This window comes from Physeter macrocephalus, chromosome 21, assembly GCF_002837175.3.
Source record: "Physeter macrocephalus isolate SW-GA chromosome 21, ASM283717v5, whole genome shotgun sequence".
In the NCBI taxonomy this organism is placed as follows: domain Eukaryota; kingdom Metazoa; phylum Chordata; class Mammalia; order Artiodactyla; family Physeteridae; genus Physeter; species Physeter macrocephalus.
Genome location: NC_041234.1, coordinates 29,595,302 through 29,607,594, shown reverse-complemented (window position 1 = coordinate 29,607,594; position 12,293 = coordinate 29,595,302).

Below are 12,293 nucleotides of genomic sequence, written 5' to 3'. Positions count from 1 at the left end.
ACCAGGCATCAATAAAATTGAAAACCTATTATCAATAAAGCCAAAAGCTCTTTCTTTGAAAACAGCAATAAAATTGACAAACCTTTAATGAGTTTGACAAAAAATAACATGAAAGAAAACAAAAATTATTAATATCAAGTTTGAACTGGGGAATATAATTATAGATCCTTTAAAAGGATACTTAGGGATGATTATAAACAATTGTACAAACACAAATTTGACAATGTAAATAAAATAGAAAAATTCCTTTTTAAAATTTATTTTCTTAGTGAAGTACAGTTGATTTACTATGTTGTGCCAATCTCTGCAGTACAGCAAAGTGACTCAGTTATATATACACATTATTTTTTAAAATATTCTTTCCCCTTACGGTTTGTCACAGGATATTGAATACGGTTCCCTGTGCTATACAGTAGGACCTTGTTTATCCACCCTATATATTATAGTTCACATTTTCTAATCCCAAACTCCCAGTCCTTCCCTCCCCACTCCACTCCCCCTTGGCAACCACAAGTCTGGAACAATTCCTTTAAAACCACATATTACCATAACTCACCCCATATGAAACAGATAATATTGAGTCCTATATGTATAAGATAAATTGAATCTGTAATTTAAAAGCTTCAAAAAATCATCTAGACCCAGAAGGTTTTCACCAAAATTTTAAAGAAGAATTAACACCAATTCTGCAAATCTCTTCCGCAATATAGGAGAGTACAATTCCCAACTACTTTTATGAGACCTGTGTTATACCAAAAACAGATAAAGACAGTACAACAAAAGAAAACTAAAAACCAATATCTCTCATGAGCATAGAAGCAAAAACCCTAAAAAATACTAGCAAATTTTATTTAGTAATATATCAAAATAATTATATACTATGACCAAGTGGGGTTTATTCCAAGAATACAAGGCTGGTTCAATATTTTAAAATAAAAACTGTAACAATAGGCTATAGAAGAAAAATCATATCAATTGATAAAGAAAAAGGATTTGAAAAAATTCAACACCCAAGCAGGTTAAAAAAAAAAAGACTCAGCAAATTAGGAAGAGAGGGGGACTTCCTCAACTTGAAAAAGAACATCTATAAACACCCTAGAGCTAAGATCATACTTAGTGGTGAAAGAGTGAATGCTTTTTCTTTAAGATTAGAAACATGGAATGTATGTCCAGTCCCACCACTCTTATTCAACATATTACTGGATGTCTTAGCAAGTACTGATACAGTAAGGCCAGAAAAGGAAATAAAAAGGATACAGATTGGAAAGGAAAAATTAAATTATCCTTAATGGCAGATAACATTGTTGTCTATGTACAAAGCCCCAAGGAGTCTACAAAAAAAAAACACAGAAAACTTCTAGAACTAATAAGAGAATTCAGCAACATTACAGGCTACAAGATCATCAGCCAAAAACCAACCCTATTTCTCTATATTAGCAAAGAATATGTGGAAACAAATCAAAAACTAAATACCATTTACAATCACTCCTAAAAAAGAAATACTAGGTGTAATTTTAACAGGAAGACTTGTAAAGCATCTGTATATTGATCTCTTACATGAAGATGAGCAAGAGGTCCTGATATCACAGCTTCTGATGTCAATGGAGATCCCTTCCATGTCTCCCTTGATCTATTCCAAACCACATAGCTGGCAAGATGTCTGTGAAGATCAATGGATGAAACACTGTCAGGGGCAATTTCACCATCTATGACTGCAGCCAATTAAAATGCTGATTAAATAAATAAAATAAGAACTAAATAAATGAAGATACATAACATTTCCATGGACTGGAAGAATGAAAACAGAAAATATGTCAATTTTCTCACATTGATCTATAGATTTAACACAATTCCCATCAAAAATTCCAGCAAGGTTATTTATAGATACAGACAAGTTAGTACTAAAATTTATACAGTAAGTCCCCGACATACAAACCTTCAAATTGCAAACTTTCAAAGATGTGAACATACCTTCACATGTCCAATCATGTAAGTTAGTTCGCATGTCTGGTATACATTGTCACGTGTGTGCATCCTCTACAAATGGTTGCACTTTTGTGTACTTTACCGTACAGTACCGTTGCTGTGCAACACAAGGAGCTTACTAATGAAGACTTGATGGAGTTGGACGCCCAGAGAAAGGATGAAGAGAGATATGAGGAAGAAGTAACTGAAGAACCGAAGATATTCATGACACAGGAAATGGCAAAGGGATTCTCTTTATTTGAGGAGGCACTGTTAGTTTTTGAGGCACAGGACCTGAACATAGAATGGTACATGATGGTTGCAGCAGCCATTCAGAATGCAACCCACTGCTACTGTGTCATCTATGACGAGAAAAAAGAGCTACTACCCAGACATCACTGGATCCTTTTTTCCAAGAGGGTAGATAGAATTGAATCCAGCAAGGAACCAGAATCTGTGCCATCACCGTCAGGCATGAGTGAAATTGCAGCTGCCCTCCGTCTCCTATTGCTGATGATCCTTCAGCTCTGCCATCTCCCACCTCCTCTCCCTCCTCCAGTCAGTAACTCTTCTTGCCTGTTCACTCGATGCCAGCCCCTGTATGCCAGCTGTTGTACTGTACTACTGTACTTTTCAAGGTGCTGGACTGTAAGATTAAAAACGTTTTCTTTAATTTTTGTGGGTTTTTTTGGCTGCATTGGGTCTTCGTTGCTGCACGTGGGCTTTTCTCTGGTTGTGGCAAGTGGGGGCTGCTCTTCATTGTGGTGCACGGGCTTCTCACTGTGGTGGCTTCTCTTGTCGCGGAGCACAGGCTCTCGGCACGTGGGCTTCCGTAGTTGTGGCTCGCGGGCTCAGTAGCTGTGGTTCATGGGCTCCAGAGCACAGGCTCGGTAGTTGTGGCGCACGGACTTAGTTGCTCCGTGGCACATGGGATCTTCCCGGACCAGGGATCGAACCTGTGTCTCCTGCATTGGCAGGTGGATTCTTAACCACTGCGCAACCAGGGAAGCCCCTTTGTGTTTATTTTTTATGTGTTATTTGTATGAAAAGTATTTTAAACTTATCACAGTACAGTACTATATAGCCGATTGTGTTAGCTGGGTACCCAGGCTAACTTTGTTGGACTTACAAACACGTTCTTGGAACAAAGCTCATTCACATGTAGGGGACTTACTATGGAAAGACAAATAAACTCGAATAACTAAAACGATTCTGAGAAAGAAAAATAAAGTGGGAGAAATCACTCTGCTAATGTTAAGACTTACTATATAGCTACAATAATGAAGACACTGTGGTATTGCAGAGGAATAGGCACACATGTAAACTGAGCAGAATAGAGAACACAGAAATATATTCACACAAATATGCCAAACTGATTATGGACGAAGGGCAAAAGCAATTCAGTGGAAGAATGAAACCTCTTTAAAAAATTGTACTGGAACAATTAGACATCTATAGGAAAAAAAAAAGAACCTCAACCTAAAACTCACATCATATACAAAAGTCAAATGCAAGATGGATAGTGGATTTAAATGTCAAGAGTAAACTTTTAAAAATTTAAGAAAAAAATACAGGAGAAAATCTTGATGACCTGGGGATAGATGAAAAGTCCTTAGACATGAAACAATAACATGATCCATTAAAATAAAAAACATAAATTGGATTTTATCAAAATTAAAATAAAAAACATTTGTGCTGCTAAACACTCTGTTAAGATAATCAAAAGACAAGCTACAGACTGGGAGAAAACATTTTACAAATTACATATCAAACATGAGCTAATATTTACAATATATAATGAAGTCGCAAAACTTAACAGTAAAACAATATTCAGTTAGAAAAGAAGTAAAAGACATGAACTGACATTCTACCGAAGTCAGTCATATGGATGGAAAATAAGCACATGAAAAGATGTTCAACATTTGTAGCCATCAGGGAATTGCCAATTAATGCCACAATGTAATATCACTACACAGATAGCAGATTGGCTAAAATAAAATATAGTGACAATACCAAATGCTAGTGAGAATTAGGAAACTAGATCTTTCATACATTGTTAGTGGTAATGTAAAATGGTACAACTACTCTGGAAAGTAATTTGGCATTTTCTTATAGAACTATACCTGTACTTACCATATAACCCAACAATCACATTCTTGAGTATTTATTCCAGAGAAATGAAAACTTATCTTTACACAAAATCTTCATGTGAATGTTCATAGCAGCTTTATTCATAACAACAAAAATACTGGAAACAACCTAAATATCTTTCAGCAGTTAAACAAATTCTAGCGCATCCCTACAACTGAATACTATTTAGCAAAAAGAAATAATTGAATTATCGATAAATGCAACGTCCTGTATGTATGTCATAGACATTACACTCAATGAAAAAAATACCCTAAAGGTTACATACTGTATGATTCTATTTATATAACATTCTCAAAATGACAAAGCTATAAAGATGGAGAACAGATTACTGGTTGCCAGGGAATGGAGATGGGGGAGAGTTGTTGCTAAATGAGAGGCAATATGAGGAACTTCCTTTGTAATGATGAAATAGTTCTGTATCATGACTGTGGTGATGATTTCATGAATCTAAACATGGGATAAAACTGTATAAAGCTATACATACACAATTTTTAATGCCTGCAAAAAATAGTGAAATTGAATGTTTTGTAAAAGTCTAGTTAATAACATTCTGCCAATGTCAATTTCCTGGTTGTGATACTGTACTTTAAATATAAGATGTCTCCATTGTGGGAAGTTAGTTGAAGGGCACATAGGAATCTATGTACCATTTCTGAACTTCCTGTGGGTCAGCAGTTATTTCAAAATAGAAAGTTTAAAAGATATTTGCATATTATATATTGCATTAAGACACCCTATCAAATTTGTATGGAAACCACAGATCTCCTTTTTTTTTTCCTCACATTTTTTGTGAGATCAGGAAGAAGCAGGCATCTTGGAAGAAAACAGCAACATTAAAGTTTCCTTCTGGGGAAGATAGGTGTCTTATCCAGTGAAAGGGCTTGGAAACTGGATATACAACTTCTGTCTTGTCACTTAAAGTAGTGTCCACTTAAATTTGTTGAGACTTGTTTTGTGGCCTAGTATGTAATCTATCCTGGAGAATGTTCCATGTGCACTTGAAAAGACTGTATATTCTACTGTTTTTGGATGTACTGTCCTGTAGATATCTGTAGATAAGTCCAACTGTTCTGTTGTGTCAAGGACTATGGAAAAAAGTATAGAAGCTCCTCAAAAAACTAAAATTAGAACCACCATATGATCCAGCAATTCCACTCCTGGGTATATATTCAAAAAAAAACAAAAACACTAATTCGAAAAAATACATGCACCCCAATGTTCATACCAGCATTATCAGCATTATTTACAATAGCCAAGATATGGAAGCAACCCAAGTGCCCATCAACAGACAAATGAATAAAGAATATGTGATATATATATCACATATACTATGGAATATTACTCAGCCACAAAAAAGAATGAAATTCTTCCATTTGCAGCAATGTGGATGGACCTAGAGAATATTATGCTTAGTGAAATAAGTCAGGCAGAAAGACAAATACTACATGATATCACTTATATGTGGAATCGAAATAAACGAATGTAACAGAACAGAAACAGACTCACAGATATAGAAAACAAATTAGTGGTTACCAGTGGGGAGAGGGAAGGGGAGGGGACAAGATAAGGGTAGGGACTAAGAAATACAAACTACTATGCATAAAATAAATAAGCAACAAGGATATATTGTACAGCACAGGGAATTATAGCCATCATCTTGTAATAACTTTTAATGAAGTATAATCTGTAAAAATACTGAATCACTATGCTGTATACCTGAAACTAATACTGTAAATCAACAATACTTCAATTTTAAAACAGAAGTCATGTCTAATCCTAAGAGGGAGCAGTTCCACAGAAACAGCTGTTAACTAGAAAAGGCAAAGTGAAAGGCCTGCTTCAGAGTCCTGCAATGCTCACAGCTTGGCCAAGCCAATTACCCTGTGGTGAGACACCAGGAAAATACAGAGACATTTATAGTAATCTCTCCCTGGAAGATGCCTCCTGATCCAAAACTACTCTAGACTTAGCAGTTTTAGTAATTTCTAAGTCAAAAAATTCATAGGACTTCTACTTGGTGGCTACCATTTAAAGCACATAGTGGTTTAGAGTTAAACAGACCAAAAGTGAAAACTGGCTCCACAGATTTACCAGGTGTGTGAACTTGGCCAACAACTTGTCTTATCCTCAGAGTCCTCATTTGTAAAATGGGGACAATCAGATCTGTTTCATTATTAAATACCACAGTATCTGAGAAGTCTTTCCTGACAACTTTTGATAAGATATACTCTTGTGTGGTCCTAGAGTTCAGTCATGCTCTTCTGATAGTAATCCTGCAATTATCTGTCTGCTTGTCTGTGTTAAGCAAACACAGATGGTAAGGTTTCTAAGGGATAAGACCTGCCATGTGTATTCCCCAGAGTATGGCAGAGTCCCAGTCTAGATACTCACAAGTGGTCAGGGAATGACAGATCACTATTATTGTATTTAGTATTTGGTCACTTGAGAATGTACATGAAAAATTAGTGAACAGCTGATATCCTAGAATTCAGTTTCATCTTCACTCTCCATTGTATCTCTAAACATCTAAAACTTCTAGAATGGATTTCTGGTATCCTGACATTGTAGATTTATGAAAGACTCCAGCCTCCCCATTACATTCTGTCTCAGAGCTGGCCTCATCTTCAAATTAAATTGAACGTTCACTGAAGGTTTCCCAAATACAATGCTATTACGCACACATATGAGGCCTTTAATAAATTATGTCTATATGGATGAACTGTTGAACAAATACGAATATGTTAATTGGATTTTTTAGGTGAAAAGCATGGTTTTCCTTCAAGCTCACGTAGTAAGACTCAAAAGTGTGAAATGAATACACAATGGAATCGTCACATCCAGGTGAGCTCTCTTACAATCTAGAGGACACAACTGCTTTTATTTTCTTCCTATACATTTCGACACTGCTTTTCTATTTTACTTCCCATGGTCTTTATCCTGCTACTATACAAATACAGATATTGAATTCAACAACTACAACCTTTGGTTTTACTTTTAAAAGTATGTTTCTGACTTCCTCATTAGACTGTGAGATCCTACAAGGTAGGAACCATGTTTCATTATGCTTTCATGTCTAGCACCTGAAACTGCCTGAAATATGGTAGGACTCCCTGAAGAGGTTTTGATTTAACAAATATTTTGTAAATATACTGTAAGGAAAAAATTCCTATTCCAAACTGGTATTGGTATAGTAGATGCTATCTTTCCAAGATACTATATGAATAGCTTCTCTGTATTAGATGCCATTTAATTTGTACAAGAAATCTGAGGTTTCAGAGATCCAGAACTCTGCTCCATTTCTGTCATCTGTTATGGGTTTAATTTTGTCCCCTCAAAATTCATATGTTGAAATCCTAACGTCCACTGCCTCATAATATGATCTTATTTGGAAACTGGGTCATTGCAGAGGTACTTAGTTCCTAATCCAATACAACTGGTGTCCTTATAAAAGAACACCATGTAAAGAAATAGACAAACACAAAGGGAGAATGAAGCCAGAGATCAGGGTGATGAATTTACAAGCCAAGGAGAAATGCCTGGAACCAGTCTTTCCCGTATAGTCCTCAGCAGTAATCAACTATTCTGACACATTTATTTCGAATTTCAGATTTCTAGCCTCCAGAATTGTGAAACAAGAAATTTCTGTTGTTTAAGTCATAACTACATAATGGCAGCCCTAGCAAACTCATACAGCTTCTGATATAGCAGTTAGCACAGTTCTTGGCACCAACATAAACTAAGGTGACATTTTTAACATCTCAGTCATTTAGGGATTTTATTTCATATCAACACTCAGTTGATACATATATTCTCCAGGAAGCCTTCTATGCTCCCCGCCTCCCAATGATTCCCAATTCCTCATATGGACATATGCTTTCTCTCTTTTTCAGAATCAAGTAATTTTAATAATCACAAACTGAAATTATCCTTAGCTTTTTAAAAAAATTTTATTGACGTATACTTGATCCCTTTGGACATATGCTTTCTTCTCTCTTAGCTAAATGCTTAGGACTAGAATGGCTGGATCACATGGTAGACATAGCCCCAGGGTTTTTTTAAAGAAATTTCTAAACTGTTTTCCAAGTGTTGTACCATTATATATTCCCACAGCAGTGTATAAGAATGCCAGCTCTTCCACATCCTGACTAACGCTTAGTGTGGTTAGTCTTTAATGAAATTTTATTTTAAAACAATTTTAGATTTACAGAAATCAGTTTCCCCAATTGTTACCATCTTCCATTACTATGGTACATTTGTCAGAAATAATGAAGCAACACTGACACATTATTAACTGAAGTCCATACTTTATTCATATTTCTTCAGTTTTTATCGAATGTTCTTTTTCTGTTCTAAGACCTCATCTAAGACACTACATTACATTTAGTCATCATGTCTCCCTAGGCTCTTCTTTATTGAGGGGGGTAACAGTTATTAATTTTCTTTTTTCCAGCCTTGCTGAGATATACTTGACAAATAAGAATTGTATATATTTAAGGCTTACAAAATGATGTTTTGATACATGTATATGTTGTGAAATGATTACCACAATCAAGCTAATTAACATATCTATCATATCACATAGTTCCAATTTTGTACGTGTGGTAAGAACACTTAAGATGAACTATCTTACCAAGTTTCAAGTATCTAATACAGTATTATTAACTACAGTCACCATGCTGTACATTAGGTCTCCAGAAATTATTCATCCTGCATAACTGAACTTTTATACCCTTTGACTAACATCTCCCCATTTCTCCCACTGCCCAGTCCCTGACAATCACAATTCTACTCTCTGCTTTTATGAGTTTGACTTTTTTTTAGATTCCACATACAAGTGAGATCATGCTGTATTTGTGTCTGGCTTATTTCACTTATCATAATGCCCTCATATTCATCCATGTTGTCACAAATGGCAGGATTTCCTTCTTTTTAAAGGGTGAATAGTATTCCATTGCTGTGACAGTTTCTCAGACTTTCCTTGTTTTTGATAACCTTGACAGTGTAGAGTAAAACTGCTCAAGCAATTTTTAGAATGCACCTCAATTGTGTTTGTTTCATGTTTTTCTCATGGTTAGACTGAGGTTATGGATTTTGGGGAGGAAGACCACAGACATGAAGTGACATTCTCAATACAACATATCCGGGGTATATTCTATAAACTTGACTTGTAAGTGATAAAGTTAACCTTGATCACTTGGCTCAGGTAGAGTTTGCCAGGTTTCTCCATTGTATTGTCGCAATTTTTATTTCACTATAAATCCCATGGACACTGAAAACAAAATTGAAAGTAATATTAAGAACAACTTTAAGTCCACAAATTTGATAACCTAGATAAAATGGTCCAGTTCCTTGAAAGACATAATCTGCCAAAACTCACACAAGAAGAAATAGACAATCTGAATAGGCCTCTATCAATAAAAAATTGAATGAGTAATTAATAACCTTCCAAAATAGAAAGTGACGGGCCCAGATAGGTTATTAGTGAACTCTACCAAACATTTAAGGATGAAATTATATCAATTCTCTATAATCTATTCCAGAAGATAGAAACTGAGGGAATACTTCCTAACCCATCTATGAGGCCAGCATTATGCTAATATAAAAACTACACAGACATTAGAGGAGAAAAGAAAACTACAGACCAATATCTCTCAGGAATATAAATATAAAAATCCTCAGAAAAATATTAGCAAATCAAATCCAACAATGTATAAAAAGAATTATATGCCACAATCATGTGGAATTTATCCTAGGCGTGCAAGACTGGTTCAACATTCAATAATCAATTAAGGTAAACCTTCATATTAATAGGCAAGTAATGAAAAATCGTATGATTATATCAGTAGGTGCAGAAAAAGCATCTGTCAAAGTCCAACACTCATTCATGCTAAAAAGTCTCAGAAACTAGGAATAAAGGGGCACTTCCTCAACTTGATAAAGAACATATACAAAAACCCTACAGCTAACATCATACTTAATGATGAGAAACTACAAGTTTTCCTGCTAAGATTAGGAACAAGGCAAGGAAGTCCCCTCTCACCACTACTTTTCAACATTGTACTAGAAGTCCTAGCTAATGCAATAAGACAAGAAAAGGGAACGAAATGTATATACACTGGGAAGGAAGAAATAAAACTATCTGTGTTGTCAGAAGACATAATCATCTATGTAGAAAGGAACAACAAAAAACCTGAATCAACAAAAAACCTGAAAGAATCAACAAAAATCTCCTGGGACTAACAAGTGATTATAGCAAGTTTGCAAGATATGGGTTAATATGCCAAAGTCAATAATTCCTATATGCAAGTAATGAGCAAGTGTAAGTGAAATTAACACAATGCTATTTATATTAGCACACAAAAATGGAATAGTTACATATAAATCTAACAAAATATGTACAATTCCTATCTAAGAAAAACTACAAAGCTCTGATGAAAGACATCAACGAAGAACTAAATACATGAAAAGATGTTCCATGTTCATGGATAAGAAGACTCAATATTGTCAGGATGTCAGTTCTTCTCAATTTGGCTTAAAGATTCAATACAATACCAATCAAAATCCCAGCAAGTTATTTTATGGTTATTGACTAACTGATCCAGTTTATATGGAGAGGGAAAAGATCCAACATAGCTAACTTACTCTTGAAAGAGAAGAAAAAAATCAGAGTATTGACACTATTCTAATTTAAGACTTACTATAAAGCTACAGCAATCAATAGAATCTGGTACTGGTGAAAGAATAGACAAATAGATCAATGGAACAGAATAGAAAGCCCAGAAATAGATTCTCACAAATAAATAGAAGTGATCCTCAAGGAAGCAAAGACAACTCAATAGAGGAAGAACAGCCTTTTCAACAAATTGTGCTGGAACAACAGAACACTCACATGAAAAAAAAATAAATCTAGACACAGAATTTACACACTTCACAAAAATTAACTCAAAATGGATCATAGACAGAAAAGTAAAATGCAAAACTATAAAACTCTTAGAAGATAATACAGGAGAAAATCTAGAGGACTTTGGATATGATGATGACTTTTTAGCTAGAAAACAAAAGAAATAAATAATTGATGAACAACTGAAAGAAATAACTGATAAGCTAGATTTCATTAAAATAAAAAACTTTGGCTGTGCAAAAGACGATGTCAGGAGAATGAGAAGACAAGACACAGACTAGGAGAAAATATCTGCAAAAGACACATCTGATAAAAAATTGTTATCCAAAATATACAAAGCATTCTTAACACTCAACAAGAGATCTGTTGTACAACATAGTACCTATAGTTAACAATATAATATTGTGTGCTTTAAAATGTTAAGAGGATACATCTTATGTTAAGGGTTCTTACCCCACACACATCAAAAAAAACCCAGAAAAAGAGCACAAGGAAATTTTTGGATGTGATGGATATGATATTTAATACATTGATTGTGGTGACAATATAACAGGTGTATGCATGTGTCCAAACTCATCAAAATATATACATTAAATATGTGCAATTTTTGTATATCAATTAAACCTCAATAAAGCTTGAAAACAGCCCAATTTAAAACAAAAATAGATCGGAAGAGACACCTCACCAAAGAAGATGTACTGAAGGCAAATAAGCATTACACACCTATTACGATGGCCAAATCCAAAATGCTGACAAACATCATATGCTGGCAAGGATGTCAAACAACAGGAACTCTCATTCATTACTGATGGGAATGCAAACTGGTGAAGTTTGGAAAACAGTTTGGCAGTTCTTACAAAACTAAACATATTCTTACCATATGATGCAACAATCATGCTCCTTGGTATTTCCCCAAATGAAATGAAAACTTATATCCACACAAACATCTGCATACAAATGTTTATACCAACTTAATTCACAATTGCCATAACTTGGAAGAAATAAATGGCCTTCAGTAGGTGAACAGATAAATAAGCTGTGGTACATTCAAACAACGAAATATTTAGCGCTAAAAGGAAATGAACTATCAAGCTATGGAAAGACATGGAGGAACTTCAAATAAATATTACTTCATAAAATAAGCCAAACTGAAAGGCTACATACCATAGATTCCAACTAACCAGCTAGTATGACTGCCTTTATTGGTTAATAATTTAATAACATTACTGTTTTTAGATTTCAGCCTTAGACATTTCCATGCATTTTCTCAGATATT